This window comes from Atractosteus spatula, chromosome 10 (genome assembly GCF_055471065.1).
Source record: "Atractosteus spatula isolate fAtrSpa1 chromosome 10, fAtrSpa1.hap1, whole genome shotgun sequence".
In the NCBI taxonomy this organism is placed as follows: Eukaryota; Metazoa; Chordata; class Actinopteri; order Semionotiformes; family Lepisosteidae; genus Atractosteus; species Atractosteus spatula.
In genome coordinates, this window is record NC_142715.1 from 15,145,314 (window position 1) to 15,165,144 (window position 19,831).

Genomic DNA, 19,831 nt, shown 5'->3' on the forward strand with positions numbered 1-19,831 from the left:
AAATCTATATTATTTTAAGGCATACAACGGTGTCTAAATTTCATAGCTGTTAAACGTGGTGAAAATGTGCCCCGGTATCTGTGCTTGATTCACCAACAGGCCGCTAAGAATATTGTAGCGTTTGCAGGTTCTTTTCAGAACAAAGACGAGTGGAGACGCGATTAACAAACAAGCATTAGCTTTATTCGTTTACAACCACACAAAACCAAACACAGGATCGACACACACACATGAGGAGACTGACGGAATGCGTACACATATTTAGGGTGGTAATTACCTAACAACACACTATACTTTTACAGGACTACACAGGGCACTAGAATTACTAGGACATTATTTACACAGGTAGGGTCAGCTGCTGGTCATCGTGCTGACCCTCAGACTCTCCCTGGCTACCACTCCCAGCATGCCCAGCGGTACTACGAACGCCTAGGGGCGCTTCCTCCTCACCACCAGGCGAGGGCGTTACACTGCCCCCACCTGAAGCGTCTGGCATCTCGCCGATGTCGAACACCCCCCTCAGGCTGTACTCGTATTCGGCCAACTGCTGCGGAACCCTGCGCGAGCGGCCGCTACGCCGCGGTGACGGCTGGTGACCCACGGGCGCCCCACTATCGGCCGGCTCCAGCCCCGGCTGCTCCTCTAGAGCCTCCCCACACGGCTCCTCCTCCCGGGTTCGGTAGGGGGCCAGGCGGTCTCGGTGCAGGACCACCACTCTCCCCCGTGTTCGCAACTGGACACGGTAGCAGACCTCACCCACCACCCCGAGTACCTCAGCGGGACCCTCCCACGACGGCGCCAGCTTAGGGCTGAGGCCTTTGCGGCGGCGTGGGTTGTACACCCAAACCGAGTCCCCGGGCTGGAAGGTAGGTCCCCTGCAGCGCAGGTCGTAGTGCCGCTTCTGCAGGACCCCCGCCTGTGTCAGGTGGGTCCGTGCAAAGCTGTGCACCCGCTGCATCCGCTGCCGCAGGTCCCACTCGTAGTCCGGTCCAGCCGGCGGTGCCGACCCGTCTCCGGGTGGCGGGCCGAAGACCAGGTCTACCGGTATTCGCATTTCCCGGCCGAGCATGAGCGAGGCCGGGGTGCACCCGGTGGATTCCTGGACCGCGGTCCTGTACGCCCAGAGCGCAAGGGGGAGGTGGCGGTCCCAGTCCCGTTGGTGCCGGGACACCTGGGTGGCGAGCGTCCGATTAAACCGCTCCACCAACCCGTCGCTCTGGGGATGCAGCGGTGTGGTCCGCGTCTTAGTGATCCCCAGGCGCTGGCACACTCTGACAAAGACCTGGGACTCGAAGTTACGCACCTGGTCACTGTGTAACTCCTCCAGCACCCCCAGCCTGGCAAACATCCCCTCCAGCAGTGCATCGGCCACCGTGGGGGCACTCTGGTCTGGGAGGGCGTAGGCCTCCGGCCACTTTGTAAAATAATCCATGGCCACCAAGACGTAGTGGTTCCCGGCCTTGGTGCACAGAAACGGGCCCAAAACGTCCACCCCCACCCGCTCCATAGGAGCCCCCACCTGGTGTTGTTGGAGGGGGGCCCGGGAGCGCTCGGGGGGACCCTTCTGCGCCAATCACACCCCCCCCGCTTTGGTAGTACCGCTGCACATCCTGGTGGCAAAGACCCCAAGAAATATGACCTCGGAGACGCTGCAGGGTTTTTTTAACGCCGAAGTGCCCCACACCCGGCTGGCCATGCACTGCTCGGAGCACCGCCCCGCGGAGCGACCGAGGCACCACCAGCTGCCACCGTACCTCGCCACTGGAGGGAACCCACCACCCCCGGCGCAGCACCCCGTCCTTTACCTCCAAGGCCTCCCACAGGGCGCAGAGGGCCTTGACGGACTTTGGGTGCGGGGCGAGCTCCTCTCGCGTAGGCCGCACTCCTGCTGCCCTCCAGCGGAGCACCGGCCCCATGTCAGGATCAGCTGCCTGACGCTGCGCCAGGTCTGGCAGGCTCACCCCCAGCGGCCCCTCCCGGGCCGTGGCCGCGGTGCCCACCCCCGCCACGGTGCGGACAGCCACCTCACGCTGCTCCCGCCGGGCGCAGTGGTGGCAGTCCGCGGCCTCGCAGGGGCACCGCGAGAGAGTGTCGGCATTGAGATGGCGAGACCCCGCACGGTGCACGACAGTGAAGTCGTACTCCTGCAGGATCACTATCCATCGCGCCATCTGCCCCTCCAGCTCCTTAAAGTGGAGCAGCCAGGTGAGGGACGCATGGTTGGTCCTCAGCCGGAACCGGGTCCTGAACAGGTACGGCCTGAAGTGGTGGACCGCCGCCATCACCGCCAGCAGCTCGTGACGGGTCACGCAGTAGTTCCACTCAGGCCTAGTCAAAGCCCGACTATAGTATGCCACTACGCGCTCCCCATCCGGCCCCTCCTGTGCCAACACCGCGCCCACCCCCGAGTCACTCGCGTCGGTATCGAGAACATACGGCAACCGCGGGTCGGGGTAGGCCAGCACGGGGGCCCCCACCAGAGCTTCACGCAACCGGCCGAAGGCAGTCTCACAGCCGGAGTCCCAGTCAAAACGGCGGCCCTTGTCGGTGAGGCGGTGCAGCGGGGCAGCGATGCTGGCAACGTCCCGGACGAACCTCCGGTAGTACGAGGCCAACCCCAGAAAGCTGCGCAGCTCCGCGACGGTGCGTGGAGTCGGCCAGCCCCTCACTGCGGCGACCTTACCTGGGTGTAGCCACCCCTCGCGGTCCAACAACATGTCCCAGGAAGGTCACCTCCCGCCGCAGGAGCTCGCACTTGCGGGGGTTGAGCCTCAGGCCAGCACGGCGGATGCAGGCCAGCACCGCCTGGAGGTTTGTCAAGGCCTGGTCGAAGCCCCGGGCATGAACCAGCAGATCGTCCAGGTACAGCACACACTGGTTCCGCGGGATAGATGCCAGCACCCTCTCCATCAGCCTCTCGAACATCGCCGGGGCATTGCACAGGCCAAAAGGCATGACAGTAAACTGCCAGAGGCCCTGGCCGATAGAAAAGGCCGTCTTCGGGCGAGCATCGGGAGCAAGCGGTACCTGCCAGTAGCCGCAGCGGAGGTCCAGGGAGCTGAACCAGGTCGACCCGGTGATGTAGTCTAGGGCGTCATCTATCCTCGGCAGGGGGTAGGAATCTTTCCGGGTGACCTCGTTCAGCTTGCGGTAGTTGACGCAGAACCTCCACGAGCCATCTTTTTTTTTTTGACCAGTACAGCTGGCGCCGACCACGGGCTCGCGGAGGGCTCAATCACCCCCGCTGCGGCCATCTCCCGGATCTTTTCCTCGGCGGCGGTCCGCTTGGCGTGAATCATGCGTCCCGGTGGGATGCGGATAGGCCGAGCATCGCCGGTGTTGATCTCGTGTTGGACCAGGGCAGTGCGGGTGCAGTCCTCATCTCTCGCCGCAAAGAGATCCTCGTTCTGGGCGAGTAGCTCCCGCAGCCGCCTCCTTGTCTGGCCCCCCGGCTGACTCGGGAGCAGGATCCGGCACGCTCGCTCCCCAGCTCACAGGCCTGGTCTGCCCCGGCGACTGCCGCCGCCACTGCCTCTTTTTCTCCCGGCTCCGGCAAGCCCGCGTCCCTCGGCCTTCGCCGGGCCTGCCCTCCACCAGGTGAAGTCGCTCCCCCTGCCACACCAACTCCTGCCGGCTCAAGTCCAAACTGGCCCCCACTCGCTGCAGTAGGTCCAGCCCCAGAATGCAGTCCTCCTGGATGGGTGCGAGGTAGCAGGGGTGGCGCACCGTCGCTGCACCTAGATGGAAGGCAAGCACCTGTTTCCCCCGGACTGCAGCGAGCTGTCCCGTCACGGTCCTTAGCCGCAGGCTGGAGGCCTCCCATCCTGGGGGGTTGGTGCCCTCGGTGTCGGGGAGGACGTCCGGCCGGAGTAGGGTTACCGATGAACCGGTGTCGAGTAGGGCCAGGCAGGGTTGGTCCTCGATTTTGTAGTGGAGGTACAGGCCCCGGCTACAGCCGACTCGCCCCACGGTGGCGTGAGGGGCGCCGGTCTTAACAGCGCTCTCCGGGGCGGGGGTTGAGGTGATCGAGGGGCGGCCTTCCCCACGCTGAGTCGCCCCGTTCCCGTTTCCCGACGCCGATCGGGGAGTGCGAGGTTCGGGTGCCCGGCAGAACCGGGCTCGGTGTCCCCTCTTCCCGCAGCGGTTGCAAATCAGCGTGCGGGGCTGTTCCGCGGGGGTCGCTGCCCGGGCTGGCTCCTCTTCCCCCTCGCTGGATTCCTCCGTCGCCGTCTCGGTCAGCCGGCAGGGCGCACTGCGTCTGCTGGCGCTTCCAGTCACCCCGAACACGGCCTCAGCCCGTGTAGCAAGGGCCAAGGCCTGCTCCAGCGATGTTGGCGCGGCCAGCTGCACGTGGCGCCGCAGCTCCTCTGGTGAGAGGGCCTTGAGAAAAGCCTGGAGAGCCATCTCCCGCTGCGCCTCCTGGGGGAAAGTTGGGTATTCTCGGCGGGCGAGGAACGCGACATCAGCGGCAACCGGGCCCAGTCGCTCTCCTGGTTGGCGCCGCCACAGGGCCAGCCTCTCCCGCATCAAGTCCGGCGCCTCCTCCACACCGAAGTGCAGGTGGAGAGCCGCCGCCAGCGCCGTGTATTCGTCTCTGTCCTCCTCCGGGACGTCCAGGAGCGCCTGGCAGGCGCACCCACGCCGATGGGTGTGGGAATCGCTGATCGGCTCCGGCAGGGAGAGTATCCTCTATCCGGGGTGCCCGCTGACCAGGAGAAGCGGCCATTCGTCCCAATTCTACCGGCGGAACCACTATTGAATAGCCCTGGTAAGGGCTGTGGCCATCTGTCACACCCAGGAGTTGCTCAGGCTCCCTATGTGCGCTGCCGATGGGTTCTGTTTCTTCCAGCGTCAGCCGGCACTTAATAGAATCGGGTATTGTCTGCCACGAGTTGTCTATTCTGCCCGCATCTAACACCAATGTAGCGTTTGCAGGTTCTTTTCAAAACAAGAACGAGTGGAGACGCGATTAACAAACAAGCATTAGCTTTATTCGTTTACAACCACACAAATCCAAACACAGCATGTACACGCACATGAGGAGACTGACGAACACGTACACATATTTAGGGTGGTAATTACCTAACAACACACTATACTTTTACAAGACTACACAGGGCACTCGAACTACTAGGACATTATTTACACAGGTAGGGTCAGCCGCTGGTCATCGTGCTGACCCTCAGACTCTCCCCGGCTACCACTCCCAGCATGCCCGGCGGTACTACGAGCGCCTAGGGGCGCTTCCTCCTCACCACCAGGCGAGGGCGTTACAGTATCATTAAGGACAATCACATAGGGCTTGATTTTGTTAAATGCAAGTATTTATTTCCTTTCTTGGAACCACTTGTTTTTCGAGAAATTCAAACACTTGTGAAATATGAAATAGAAATCTTGTTTATCGGTGCAGAAGAAATTCTGCCAGCTGGCAAGAAAATGACAGCATTTTTTTTATCCAAAAACCTGCATATGGAAATGTAGAACAAAAATCCACTTGAGACGTTTTCGTTGGGGAGGAGGGTTGTGGAAGGGCAAAAAAAATGAATCTGTTCCGTTATGAACGGCGAATGTCACAGATGATTCACTCCTCTTGACTAGGTGGCGTTAGGAGGTGCAGTGCAGATTATATCCGGCTGCAGAAACTCCTCTTTCTTAGCTCCGCTTCTCAATTGTTTTGAAACCGCGGCCGCGCTAACGAAAGACGTCATCATACTGCGCGACCCTGCATGTATTTCACCCACGTGTTGGTGATTCAGTCATTTTCTTCAGATAAAGAATAAAGTTGTTGTTGTTGTTTTTTAAATAACTTCAGGTTATGAATACTCAACGTCTCGTCAACTGTGTTTATGCTTGAACAGATCACAGCCCCGACAACAGAATCTGTGAAGAATAAAATAGTTGTTCTGTTTAAACTTCGGAAATCAGCCTTTGTTTCTGATCGGCTCTGAAGAAGGATGGCGGAGTGCTTGTTAAATCTGCAAACCCAGCTTGACTCTTTCATGCAAGTTTTGCTCAGATCGATCGTGTATGAAGTGTCTGAAGTTTTTCGAAACAGGATGTCTGACTCTGAAAAGGAGTTTCAAGACAGACTCCGCAGCGTCTCCCAGATCCTGGTGAGACGGGCCGTGTTTAAAATCACACAGTGTGTGGAGGACAGTGTCGGAAGTGAAATGGAGCAGCTGAAGAAGGAAAACGAGAGCCTGAAGTGGAGATTGCAGCTGTGGGAGAAGGAGTCGGGAGCAGGAGGAGATCAGGGACAGACAGATCGTGTTGGACACACGCTTCCCTGTGAAGTCACTGCAGGAATAAAAGAAGAAATGGACACGAAACTGGAGCTGCCAGGTCAGTGTGGTGACTTGTATATAGTCAAGGTGTGTGTTAGTTCAAAAACAGTGTCTTTAACTTCCTCACTGGTGCGAATATAGTGGAGAGATGCAGAGTTAAGTGGGAAAGACTTGTGTGATGTAGCAACGAGATTCTTTACTGGAAACTGAACTGTTTTGTCCGGTTACGGTTATAAACACCTCGTTCAGGTTAAACAATTGTTTCACTGAATCAGCGAATAATACAACGTCTTAGGAAAGAAAACGTATAGATATTGTTGACATGAAACGGTTGTCAGGTCAGTGTGGTGACTTGTATGAAGTCAGTGTGTGTTTAAAACCAGTGTCTATAACTTTCTCACTGGTGAGATTTTTTTAAATAACAAACTTTATTTTAAAGAAAACATCTTACAGCAGTAAACATTCTCATTATCAGTACGCGTTCTAACAATCAAACTGTCATCAAATAAAAAAAAAAACTTTCCTCCCTGGTGAGAATATAGTGGAGCGATGCAGAGTGAAGTGGGAAAGACTTGTTTGATGTACCAACGGGATTCTTTACTGGAAACTGAACTGTTTTGTCCGGGTACGGTGCTGAACAAACCTCGTTCACATTCAAACATTGTTCCACTGAATCAATTTGTAATCAAACGTCATTAGGAAACAACATTTATAAGTATTGTATTTACGTTGTATTGGTCTAGATTTTATATGTATACTAATGATTGTGTATATAAAAAATATTTTAATTGGTTTAAGTATTACTGTCCTCCAGGGTCTGTGTCTGTATTAACTCCTCTGGAATATTAATCCAGTGTGTCTGTATTAACCCCTCTCTCAGTGCAGTGTTCATTTACTGGAGTGTCCAGTCAGTAGTCAGTGTGTCTGTATTAACCCCTCTCTCTCAGTACAATGTTAATGCATTGTAGTGTCCAGTCAGTCAGTGTGTCTGTATTAACCCCTCTCTGTCTCAGTGTAGTGTTAATGTACTGTAGTGTGCAGTCAGTGTGTGTGAATCAACCCCTCTCTCTCTCAGTGCAGTTAATGTACTGGAGTGTCCAGGCAGTCTGTCACCCCTCTCTCTCATTGCAGTCTTTATGTCCTGTAGTGTTCAGTCAGCATGTCACTATTAACACCTTTCTCTTAGTGCAGTTTTAATGTACTGTTATGCCCAATCAGTGTCTGTATTTACCCCTCTGTCTTAGTGTAGTGTTAATGTACTGTAGTGTTCAGTCAGTTTGTCTGTTAACCCACCTGTCTCTCTCAGTGCAGTGTTAATGCACTGTAGTGTCCAGTCAGTCTGTCTTTATTCACCCCTCTCTCTCAGTGCAGTGTTGATGTACTGTAGTGTCCAGTCAGTTAGCGTGTCTGTATTAACCCCTTTCTCTGATTGCAGTGTTAATGTCCTGTAGTGTCCAGTCAGTCTGTATTAACCCCTTTCTGAGTGCAGTGTTAATGTACTGTAGTGTCCACTCAGTGTGCCTGTATGAACCCCTCTCTCTCTCAGTGCAGTGTTATTGTCCAGTAGTGTCCAGTCAGTCTGTCTGTATTTACCCCCCTCTCTCTGAGCATTGTTAATGTACTGTTATTTCAAGTTTGTCCGTGTCTGTATAAATGCCTCTGTCTCAGTGTAGTGTTAATGTACTGTAGTGTCCAGGCAGTCTGTCTGTATTCACCCCTCTCTCTCAGTGCAGTGTTAATGTACTGTAGTGTCCAGTCAGCATGTCTGTATTAACCCCTTTCAGTGCTGTGCTAATATGCTGCAGTGTCCAGTCAGTATGTATCTATTAACCTCTCTCTCGGTGCAGTGTTAATGTGCTGTTATGTCCAATCAGTGTCTGTATTTACCCCTCTCTCTCTCAGTACAGTGTTAATGTAAATGTAATGTGATTGTGATATTATTACAGTAGACTTACTTTTTACATGGTAGTTAGGTTTCTCCCAAAGCTAAATCAGAACATCCCCTTATACCCACTTATTCCGCTATGTTTAAACAACCCAAATTGATCATCAGTGTACTAGTACGCGTGTGTGTAGTGTAAAGCTTTTTAGATCACATGGCCTCAGCTATCACTACTGAAGAATGAAGAGATAAGAGAGATGCCCAGGAAGTGGGATAATGATATCATTTTCATGTTTTTGTATGTTTTTTGCAAACTATGCAGTCTAGTGGCTTGACGTAGGCTTTGTGCTCAAATGTATATAAAGATGCTGCCTGTCCTTGGTCAGTAAGATTAGGGCATGCATTTGGTAAGCAGCCTGTACGCCCAGAATATGTAAAGAACTAACTGTTGTCTAGTCTGCAACTTAGATATAATTAATTGGCAGGTGTTGGTTTTTCATCATTTGTTTAGAATATGTCATAGTAACTTTTTGTGTTTTAAGGTATAAAGGACCATCTTCAGCTACTTATTTTTTAAGTCTGGTGGTCGCAAGCCGGAGATATGAATAAAAGGACTTCTGCTTCACAGACACCTGAACTTTGTCATTTGTTTGACACTACACTACTATGCTGATGATACTCAAATATACATCCATACCAAATCTGACGCTGATGGGGCTGTCTCTATTCTATTTAGTTGCATCTCCAATATAAAATATTGGATGACTCAAAATGTCCTTCATCTTAACTGTGACAAGACTGAAGTCATGCTTATTGGCACCACCCATGAACTTTGTAAAACCAATGCTGTAACTCTATCTGTAGATTGTCTTATACTTGAGCTTCAGTCTATATTGGAAAAACGTGGAGATGATATATGACGTTCAACCCACATGTGCGGCATGTTGTCAAAACATCTTTCATTCACTTCAGAAATATTGCCTGACTACGCTCTATGTTATCACTAACTGTGGCTGAAAAGTGTTGTCTAATCTTGAATCGACTACTGTAATGCTCTACTCTCTGGTGTTTCTAAATCCACATTGAACGAACACCAGTATGTCCAAAATTCGGCAGCCGGAATCCTGACCAGGTCTAGTGCAAGTGTTCAGATTACTCCTATCCTGGAGTCCTTGCACTGGCTTTCTGTCAAGTTTCATAGCGACTTAACAATCCTCCTGCTCACTTATAAGGCTCTCCATGGCTTGACACCTCAGTACCTGTCTGAGTTATCGCTCTACTCCCCACCTCACAACCTTCGCTCTTCTAATTGTGTTCAAATATTTGTCCCCCAGTCCGTCTACACTCTTTGGGTGACATGGCCTTCTCCTGTTTTGCCACAAGCTCTGGAACTCTCTCCCCAAGGATATCAGAGAGTCACCTTCTCTAAACTCCTTCAAATCCAGACTCAAAACCTTCTTCTTCAGAAGAGCCTTTATTTAACTGTTCTTTACCCCTCTGCTCATACTGGACTTCGTACCACCATCTACTGTCTTGTCTAACTGTGTTTTCTCACGTGCTTATATTGATATATATATTTTTTGTTGTTGGCCTTCTGTAAAGAGCTTTGAGAAGCTACCTTTAAAGGTGCTATATAAAATAAAGTTTATTATTATTATTATTATTATTATTATTATTATTATAAAGGTCTTGTCTTTTTGTCCTGTGTTTACAGGCTCAGAAGCCAGTATACTGGGGCAGAAGCTCTCTCTGATGCTGGGGAAAGGGCTCCTCTTGAACAGCAACACAGTGAGGAGGAGTGGGGGTCCAGTCTAATGCAGGAGAAAGAGCTCACTAACGCAGAAGGGAAAGAGACACTCAGGGAGCAGCACACAGTGAGCAGACGGATTGTCGAGGATCTGTACTCTGTGCCCATGATGAACACAGAACCTGAGAGTGAGACACCTGGGCTCTTAGTATGTGATGATTTTACAGAAAAGAGAAATAATCTGGACACAAACAATATTACACAAGGTTGTAATGAACTGGGCTGTGTCTCTGTACGAGAGCACAGTGAAGAACTGGATGTTTTAAATCTTACAGAGCAGGACATGGAGCCCAAGTTGATTGATGCTGCAGAGTAGCAGACTGATGTACCTGGTGAAGAGAACAGTACTGATTCACAGCACACAGAGAAGAGTCAGTACAGGGAGGAGCAACAGCAGCTCTTACAGCGCATGATGATAATTAGGCCTTGTTCTGTTCAAGTGGAGAGACTGTCATTGCAGAGTCTAAAACAATCATATGATCCCTTGGTATCTGATCACTTTACACCCAGGTTTAATAATCTGATTACTGAGAACATTGTTGAAAGTTTTAATGAGCTGGAGAGTATGTTTGTTCTTGGGCAAAGAGAGGAAGAACTGAATGAACTTGAGAGTTTTAGTCTCAAAGAGCTGGAGAAGGAGCCCCAGATGTTTCACACTGCTGAACAGCACACTGAAGGACACGGTGGAGAAAACAAATCTCAGTTTCAGCACACAGAGCAAGACCATTCCATGGAGCATTTGCAGAATAAGAGACCCCAGCATGATCAGAGAATGAGGAAGAGTCACTCAAGGCCTTGCTCAGATGGAGTGGACAAACTGCAATTATGGCACAGGGAGGAGCAGCGTTTCTGTGAGTCTAGAATTTCACAACCCTACCAGCGCCTTCACACAGGAGAGAGACCTTTCAGCTGCAGTCAGTGTGGGAAGAGTTTTAGTAAGTCATATGACTTAAAAATCCACCAGCGCATTCACACAGGAGAGAGACCTTTCAGCTGCAGTCAGTGTGGGAAGAGTTTTATTCAGTCATATGACTTAAAAATCCACCAGCGCATTCACACAGGAGAGAGACCATTCAGCTGCAGTCAGTGTGGGAAGAGTTTTGTTAAATCACATAACTTAAAAATGCACCAGCGTATCCACACAGGAGAGAGACCATTCAGCTGCAGACAGTGTGGGAAGAGTTTTATTCAGTCATATGACTTAAAAATCCACCAGCGCATTCACACTGGAGAGAGACCGTTCAGCTGCAGTCAGTGTGGGAAGAGTTTTATTAAATCACATCACCTAAAAATGCACCAGCGCATCCACACAGGAGAGAGACCATACAGCTGTAGTCAGTGTGGGAAGAGTTTTAGTAAGTCATATGACTTAAAAATCCACCAGCGCATTCACACAGGAGAGAGACCTTTCAGCTGCAGTCAGTGTGGGAAGAGTTTTATTCAGTCATATGACTTAAAAATCCACCAGCGCATTCACACAGGAGAGAGACCATTCAGCTGCAGTCAGTGTGGGAAGAGTTTTGTTAAATCACATAACTTAAAAATGCACCAGCGTATCCACACAGGAGAGAGACCATTCAGCTGCAGACAGTGTGGGAAGAGTTTTATTCAGTCATATGACTTAAAAATCCACCAGCGCATTCACACTGGAGAGAGACCGTTCAGCTGCAGTCAGTGTGGGAAGAGTTTTATTAAATCACATCACCTAAAAATGCACCAGCGCATCCACACAGGAGAGAGACCATACAGCTGTAGTCAGTGTGGGAAGAGTTTTAGTCGGTCAAGTAACTTAATAACCCACCAGCACATTCACACAGGAGAGAGACCGTTCAGCTGCAGTCAGTGTAGGAAGAGTTTTAGTCAATCGCTTGTCTTAAAAAGGCACCAGTGCATTAACACAGGAGAGAGACCATTCAGCTGCAGTTAGTGTGGGAAGAGTTTTTTCCAGTCAGGTGACTTAAAAACCCCAATCTAGTCACCAGGTCAGTCACCAGTCAAGTCAACTAAAATGTCTTTTAGTTCAAGTAGGTAGATGCGTCAGCATGTGACATCCGAAGAAGGCTCCACAGCCGAAACATTTATTTTCTTCTCTTTTCAGCATGAAACAAACCTTTACTTGTTCCCAAAATGTCTATTAGTGATGTCTATTAGTCACTTTGTAGTCAGACACTTTTGAGTTCGTCTGGTCAATTAAATTATGACTATACTCTTATTTACAGTTAACTAAAACTGAAATAGTTTTGTCATGGAGTTTAATTTATGTGTATAATGTATAAAGTTTTTAGTTTTATTCAATTTTAAAATGAATTAGGTCTACATTGAATTAATTTCTTAATTGCATTGAATTCCTTATAGTCTTGGAATGTTAAGTATAGTCCTGTTTAATTTAATAATAATAATAATAATAATTGCTTACACTTATATAGCGCTTTTCTGGACAATCCACTCAGAGCGCTTTACAGGTAATGGGGACTCCCCTCCACCACCACTATCCAGCATCCACCTGGATGATGCGACGACAGCCATAGTGTACCAGAACGCTCCCCACACATCAGATATCAGTGGGGAGGAGAGCAGAGTAATGAAGCCAGTGCAGAGATGGGGATTATTAGGAGGCCATGATTGGTAAGGGCTAATGGGAAATTTGGCCAGGACGCCAGGGTTACACTCCTACTCTTTTTCGAGAAACGCCCTGGGATTTTGAATGACCACAGAGATTCAGGACCTCGGTTTTACATCTCCTCTGAAGGACGGCGCCTGTTTACAGTATAGTGTCCCCATCACTATACTGGGGCATTAGGACCCACATGGACCTCAGGGTGAGCACCCCCTGCAAGCCCCACAAACACCTCTTCCAGCAGCATCCTTAGTTTTTCCCAGGAGGTCTCCCATCCAGGTACTGACCAGGCTCACACCTGCTGAGCTTCAGTGGGTTGCCAGTTGTGAGTTGCAGCTGCTGCTAAATGAATGGCAATAGTATTGTTATTAAGTTATGAGAATATGGGAAGGGAATTAATACGAATGTTGTTTAGCAATGCTAAGTCAAGAAAAGAAGACAAACTTTTAAAAAAAGTTAAAAGAAGGGTTGTGCGACAAGCAAAAAGGGTAAAAAAAACAGGTAGTGATGGGCTGCGAAAGGTGGTGATGACGGAGAAGAATGTGAGGTGTGGAGAGGACAGAAGTATAAGCCTAGATGGGTGATAGAAGAAAGAACTGGAGTATAAATGTAAAGAATAACCTTCTGCCTTCCACCTTATAACCCTGGTGAGGCAAGAAAGAATAATACAGCACACAATAGCAGAGAACGTGTGCTCAAAAGTACGATAAGCAAAAAAAAAATTGATTGCAATCTGATTGGAAGTAACAAACATTGCTTGTTGGAAAAAAACTGAATGGAATACGTGATACTGTGTTTATTAAAAGTTACACAGCTGTTAAAATAGATACATGTAAAAGTAAAATGGACGCTGTCATTTCGTATAGTTTTCACTGGAATGTTATTTTGTTCAATCTTTTTATCTGTTATCTACCCGTAGAGTCTACAGTTTTAATCGATAATTTACTACTTATGTCTGTGAAACACAGTGAGAGGGAGCTCCCATTGCCTTTCCTCATTCACACTAATCAAAGCCACTGATGAGGAAAGAAAGAGTTGAGTAACTATAAATCATTTCCCTCTTCAGGTAAAAAGTGTATAAAACACAATTGTGATTTGCAGAAAACTTGTCAATGATTTATTTGACAAAAGTATTTTCCGGTCAGATTTGAGTGTATTTGTTAAATTATATCGAGTTATTAGAACAAAGTTGGTAGCGCCAATCCTCATGGTTAGCATAAATGCCATGTATTTGGTATATTAAATGAAATGTGAATGTTTTAGTGATTAGCAATTTAGTTAATGTTCGGTAATAGCCTTAGATTATTTCACTGTTCCTGGTTTTCTTTATTTATTGGTGTTTTTTATAATAACCAAAGTGCTCCACATTTATATTGCTAGTGAACATTATGTTTTTAAAGAAATACTAACGTGGTCTTGTGATATCGCCGATTTAGATTGTGTTTTACTGAAATGTAGAATATACTAAGGAGAAGACTGAATAAGACATAATGCAGAATATTTTCTTAATGTATAATTAGAAAAATATTAAGAAGCATTTGTGTAACTTTCAGCTTATATTCTTTGTTATATTGTATTACTGTAAATTGTTTATCCTATATAGAATCACACTAAAAGCCACTGATGAGGAAACGAGTTGAGTGACTGATTATTTTATCATTTCCCTCTTCAGGGGCGCAACACTTCCCCTCTCATGGCAAGATCTCGACTTCTTTAACACCTCTGGATAAGGTTCTTCTGTGGAGCACACTTCAGACCTCTGTGTACAGCACCCTTGATGTCATTTTATTTTTACAGCATCCGCAATCAGTACAATCAATACAGCAATCGTACTGGATTTGACTAGGATTCTGAAATGTCTCTTGCAAAGTTATTCAGGTTTGCTTGAACCTTTAATAAAAAAGTGATTTGAAACTACCCAGCTTACAATCTCTGAGGTAGTTGTCACTAAACTCAGACGTGATGTGCTGTGTGCCTTTACTTTTTTTGTGTTCAAGAGTATTCGTTGTGTGAGCTCCACACTGCGTGTCCTGTACTGTAATTTCGTTTAGATTATCTACGAAGAGTACAGCGACTAGAACACCTTGAACGTCTATAAGAATGTGTATATATAAAAATGCTAAAGAATATGTAAAGTGATTAACATTTTCTTTATGTTGATTTTCTGATTATGTCTCGGCGTCATTTAATGAATTCTCTTAGTGACAGGTCATTTCTTTCCGGTATTTTATTCTGGTGCTGTTATTGATCGCATACGAAACCTTATTCTCATCAGGAAAATGTCACCTACAAAGTCACTGTGAAACTTGTTTTGGGAAAAGTTTCTTAATATTTCTTTTGATTAGCATACAAGAAAATTTGATCATAACCTATGGAATTTCCTGCAAGTGTGGAACTTGAAATCACAACCTTAAGATTTACAGTTTAAGAGTCACAGAAGAGGTCGGCCTGGTCTTCAGTTTGCCAACGATAAGCTCCGGCAGTGCTCCTCTGTAAAGCAGATTTTTCGGATCAGTTATGTGGGACGGCACTTCGATACTAAGATCATTTGCAGCACATGCATGGTTACCTTCGCCGCCATTACTACCAGCTTTAAAAGACTGCCATGGGCACGGAAAAAAACACACTACAGATGACTTTTCTGGAACCGAAGCAGAGATTCCTTTACGAACCAACTGATAAAGCTCAGCCAGTGAATACTGTTAACAGAATGTGAAAGCACGATCAACTTTGTAACTGCAACCACAGGAAAAACAGCAAGAAGCAGGCTCCATTCCCCATTTAAATCTGTCGTGCGAGGCATGCTTTTTGAACGCATGAAGTAAATCCCACGATCGCTTTTGAATTTGGACAAAGTACTTCCAAAGGAGCGCTATGCGCAAAGATTTAACAAGCTCAACCCCCGCCGACGATTCGGTGTGAAGAAGCAGAACATTCAAGTTTCACAGACAGAAGCAGCACGCCAGCACAGCCAACATTAAAACGGAGGGCACACTACGATTTGCATTGACACAAAAGTGATCTGGGCAGACGTCGTTCCCTGCATAACGCAAAAAGTGGCAAAGCGCTTTTGGGTTGAGAGGACGCAGGAAGGTTTTTGTTTTGTGCCTTGATGTCAAGCTGAGAAAGTATCTTTAAACAATTTGCTTAGTTTCTCGAGAGACTGCCAAAAAGCAGTTCCCTCCCTTTCATCTGAAGCCAGCTGAAAGGGGGTTTCAACAGAAGCACCTGGTAGCGGTGGGATTTGAACCCATGCCCCCAAAGAGACTAGAGCCTTAATCCAGCACCTTAGACCGCTCGGCCACGCTACCCACTGTGTGCTGTTTCTTTGTCTCATTACTTGCCCGGAGGAAGCCGGGTGGGTTTTGCTCTTGTCGCCCGACTTAGTGGCGTTATGACCGTGGAATCGACTGCACCTGCTTTTTCTGAGATGCTTCCCCTCTCATGGCGAGATCTCAACTTCTTTAACACCTCTGGATAAAGATCTTCTGTGGAGCAGGTTTCAGACCTCTGCGTACAGCACCCTTGATGTCATTTTATTTTTACAGCAGCCGCATCCGGAAAGTTGTGTCTTTTACGTTTTATTTGAACAACAAAACTACATAAAATACAAACAAGAGCACACATAACGTATCAAGAAAATCGTCAGGGGCACATGCTATAATACAATTACACTTTATGAAAAACGATTACACAAGGTAAATAAAGATAAGGTCCGCACAGCTTGTTCTTACATTTCGAAAGAGTCCGTAAATACCCCTTTACGTCTATTTTGAACTGTTCAAACGTAGGACTCTTCCCAGACCATTTCACTTTATACCACATTCCTAAACGAGGATGCATCTCCTGTTTTAGAACTATTTTGGGCGGTATGGCTTATACAACACACCCACAGTATTCTAATGGTGGACTGCAGATCTGTGCTATAGTTCAGTCGAATTCGAAGGATCCAGCAATCGTACTGGATTTGACTGGAATTCTGAAATGTCTCTTGCAAAAGTATTCGGGTTTGCTTGAACCTTTGATAAAAAAAGTGATCTGATCTGAAACTACCCAGCTTACAATCTCTGAGGTAGTTGTCACTAAACTCGGACGTGATGTGGCACACATGTGCCATGTGCCTTTACTTTTGTAAAAAACTGGTATCGGGAAAAGTTTCTTAATATTTCTTTTGATTAGCATGCAAGAAAATGTGATCATTACCTATGGAATTTCCCGCCAGCGTGGAGCTTGAATTCACAACCTTGAGATTCAGTGTTCAAGAGTCACAGAAGAGGTCGGCCTGGTCTTCAGTTTGCCAACGATAAGCTCCGGCAGTGCTCCTCTGTATAGCAGATTGTTCGGATCGGTTATGTGGGACGGCACTTCGATACTAAGATCGTTTGCAGCACATGCATGGTTTCCCCCCTTCACGCAAAAAAACATAGACGAAGGAAGCTCTCTTGTCTTGGGCTGCTGACTCCGGGATTTAAAGTGCTCTGGGTGCCAGCTAAGTCTCTAACAAGCACACTATAAAGACAGGAATTACACTTTGCTCACGTCACGCATGGAATGGCGAGGCTACTTGTATTCATCCAAAAAGTTTCCCACTGGTGATACACACAAGGAAATGAATGTACATTTCCCGCCCCCCCCCCAAATCAACCAGTTTAAAATCAAATACCTCCCTCCTCATCTGTAGGTGGAGAGATTAATGTTAGAAGAAATACAGGTTTAAAAGTCAGGAGCATTGATAGTCCTATTTTAAAATGACACTAAAATGCTCACAATATATTAAAAAGCTCTGTAAAATGCAATAATAATAAAAAAAATATTAAAACAAGGTAAAAAGAAATAATACACAGCTACAAAGCTCAGGAATTATCAATGGGAAGTTACAATGGGTTGATTGTGTTTCATATGATTTAAAAACAAAATGTTTGAAAAATATCCACTTACAATATGCTAAAAATGGCAAGAATACTTAAAACAGGTGTGTATTTTTTTTTACAAAAATAAATAAAACAAGTTAAAAATAAATACTAAATGCGTTTAAAATTCAGGAATGTAATTGGTCAGATGCTTACGATGAGTGATGCTGGTGTTTTGTGTGATTTAGCGAATTCAAAAAAATATTCAAGAGCAAGAGCTCGTATGAAAGTTCGTACGTATGTACGTATACATTCGAAATTTTTCATTCTTCTCACGATGGCACACCTGTGTCTGTAAAACACAGTGAAAGCTCTATTCACATTGCGAGTATTTCACAGCCCTGGTTTTACATAGATCTTTTTTTTTGTATAAATAAGTATAAAATAAGTTTTGCAATGCACCAAAAGTCACGTCTAGTATTTTTCCATCTACCTTTACAAGTAAGGAGCGTACATACTCATATGGCGAGCGGTCGTCAATTATTTTTCTCAGCAAGTGCTTTATACTCCGCTCAGTATCATCTGTAAAAGTATAGGCACCCAGGCCTCTGGCGATGTACAGAACAGCCGATAAAATTCGGGCTAAACTGAGACACTTATACATTTCTAATGCGGCAAACAACACATCTTTGTACTGCAACATGACCAGGGGAAGGGTCATTCATAGCAGGTATTTTCGGAATGACCTACTTCAAATACTAGATATGGACCTTAGCAAAATGGCTGCCAAAAAGAATCAGCTGACCGGTAAATGGAAAGGGTCTACCCTGAGAAACAATGAGACACAGCTGAGCCGCATCAGGAACCGAAATATAAGTGCCCTGGAGGCAGTGAACAGGGCGGAAGCCGATAAGGTGAATGCGGTTTGGAGGAAAAGAGAGGAAAGAGGTGTATGTTAAAGATCGGGCTAAAGAATAACGGACTGCTGAAAGGAGAAAAGGTTTATGGTTTTTGGATTACGGACACTGGATAAGGATACATCGCGGATTGGCTTTATTACGGACTTTTGGAATCAGGATTAAGGGAACGGATTACGGACTGTATTTGGAAGATAGTTGGAGGAAGAAACGCCACGAAACTCAGGAAAGAAAAGTGTGGTGTGAGTACTATTTCATTTACATAAACTTTCCCCCAGAGATACCACAGTACCCATCCGCGCACCCGATAACTAGGCATGTGTGACCCCGTTGACCTGGATGATTAATCAAACAAGCCGCGCATTCATCAACCACAACCCCCTTTAAACAATGGTTGAAGGTGCAACATACCACCGACTTTCCAATCTGATCCATAGCATAGGGCTCATTAGAGCCATCGTTAGCTAAACTAGGTTGAACATCATCATTAATCACATTTTGGCGAGCACACATGAACAGACACGAAACATTCAAGCTTGATGGTAGTTTGAAGATTGATGCGTCGACCTCTTCGTTATTCTATTAAAGGAAAAAAGAAAAGGAAGGCTTAACAAAATAAATAGGCATGCTTTTTACCTAAAATATTTACAATTGTAATGCCTCTTTTGTGTTAGAGTTTTTCGTTTGCTTCGAACTTGCTGTGGTTTAATATTTACCATTGGTAGCAACTCTTCATCAGTCGTTGACGGACCCCCAACACCTGAATCACCGTCAGAGTTCACATGACAGCCACTGTCACACACCACTGAGTGCTGGGTCAGCTTTTGCTAAAAAGAAGACAAAGTGTTGAAAACGAAATACGCTAAACCCAGATTGAAATGACAATTCCACTATCAGAAAAAATATTTTAGCAACCTACTTCTTCAGTTTGCATAGCAGAGGAATCCGATGATTCACTACTCAAAGAAGCCATCTTCGCAGCAGTCAATATTGGGGCCTGACAGCTCAGGTGTCACACTTCAAAACCGGCAAGTCGGCTAATTTAAGCATAAACTCCAAATTTGTAACCATGCCTACATAGCTCAAGACATTTTTCAAATGGTTGTGATGTTTTAGAACGCCCCACCATATCCCCCCGCCCCAAAATCACACGTGTTTTATCGAGAGTGAAAAGTAATCACGTTGAATTAAAATATGTAAGCTTATTTCAATGACAAATTCTCAACAACTTTTCAAAAGTTTGAAATGATTTTCCACGTACTGTGAACGTAAAGTCTTTAAACCTTAAAAATATTAACATGCAACCCAAGCCTCAAATGATGTGTGTTTCTCTAGAAAAGAAATTACATTGAATCAAAAAATGTAAAACTTATTTTATCTTTTGAGAAGAGCATTGTAGGGCGGGTCTTTATATTTTAGTGGATAGGTCATAAAAGTGTTAAAATAATTGAATAAGACACATTTAGCAGCAATA

The 19,831-nt window shown here is 46.6% G+C and overlaps 1 protein-coding gene and 1 pseudogene across 1 annotated transcript in view; one reads left to right on the forward strand and one right to left on the reverse strand.

Moving 5' to 3' along the window:
• The window catches only part of LOC148825419 (uncharacterized), a 244,459-nt gene that overhangs the window by 149,541 nt on the left and 75,087 nt on the right, over positions 1–19,831 (reverse strand). The window lies entirely within an intron of this gene.
• Positions 10,257–11,948, forward strand: LOC148825433 (uncharacterized; annotated as a pseudogene).